The sequence below is a fragment of the Panulirus ornatus genome, chromosome 23, assembly GCF_036320965.1.
Source record: "Panulirus ornatus isolate Po-2019 chromosome 23, ASM3632096v1, whole genome shotgun sequence".
Lineage (NCBI taxonomy): Eukaryota > Metazoa > Arthropoda > Malacostraca > Decapoda > Palinuridae > Panulirus > Panulirus ornatus.
The window spans coordinates 19,943,070-19,944,028 of record NC_092246.1 but is presented as its reverse complement, the minus strand read 5'-3'; the positions used below and the strand labels follow the sequence as shown (position 1 = coordinate 19,944,028).

The window sequence follows — 959 nt, the reverse complement described above, 5'->3', positions numbered from 1 at the left end:
TTAACCTGGGAAGCACACGGGAATACCGGGAAAGCGAGAGGAAAGCGACAGCGATGGGAAGGTGCGTGTCAACGGTGCGACGTAGCGCGTCGGCAGCGGCGGCGTCGGGAGGGTAACGTCCTTCCTGGCCGACGGCTCAGCCCACACTGACGCCTCGACCTCCCTCCCTCTGGTGTACACTCAGCCAGCCAGCTAGCCACTCAAGCCAGACGATGATACTCCACTCAGACATATGAGCATCATCACCAAGTCTCCTCCAATCAGCTACAAATACTAACAGTTAACCACTCGTTCACTGACTCATCTCGCCAGCCAAGCTGTTACCCAGTTGCCTAGTTAACATCTACCCAGTTCACGTGCAGTTACTCAAGCCACACAGTTACCCACCTCCTTAACCATGTCATTTTACCCAACTGCCTATCCATAGGATAGTAAACTATCCACGCACTGCACGCAGTGACCTTGTTTCTCGCATGGTGGTTAGTGTTACTGGCCGTTGTGCATACACGGGCCGCTTGGGATCAAACCCGCATAGGTTCGAATCCTGGTTGCGGCAGGTGGTCCACAGTCCACCCAGCTGTTCATCTTCCCCTAGAGACCGGTCGATAAAAATGGGTGCCTACGTAAGGTAGGCCAGGGTGTGTGTGTGTGTGTGTGTGTGTGTTTACATACATTGGAGTCAAATACAGGACAACAGGAGTGAAACTCTGTCGCTGTAGCACACAAATAGTAATCACACTTCACTTCCGCCTCACGTCAACAGATGGCAGGACCATCCGGGGGTCTGGCTTGAGGCCTTCCACACACCCCCCCGTTTTCCACTCCAGACTTGAACAAATAAATCCTAATTTTACATCAATATGACACTCATCTCCCCTGGACGACCATTCCTAAATACAATTCGACATCAGCCACACTTTTGGGGGTGACACAACTATATTCACAATCTTCCGTGTGGG

General features: G+C 52.0%; 1 protein-coding gene across 2 annotated transcripts in view; it reads right to left on the bottom strand.

Moving 5' to 3' along the window:
* The window catches only part of LOC139756872 (anoctamin-7-like), a 176,337-nt gene extending 176,192 nt beyond the window's left edge, over window positions 1–145 (bottom strand). For both annotated transcript variants that reach the window (XM_071676724.1, XM_071676725.1), the window contains exon 1: window positions 1–145. This exon is cut by the window's left edge and continues 131 nt beyond it. The gene's annotated coding sequence lies outside the window, so the exon portion shown is untranslated.
* Between the last annotated feature and the right edge of the window lie 814 nt (window positions 146–959).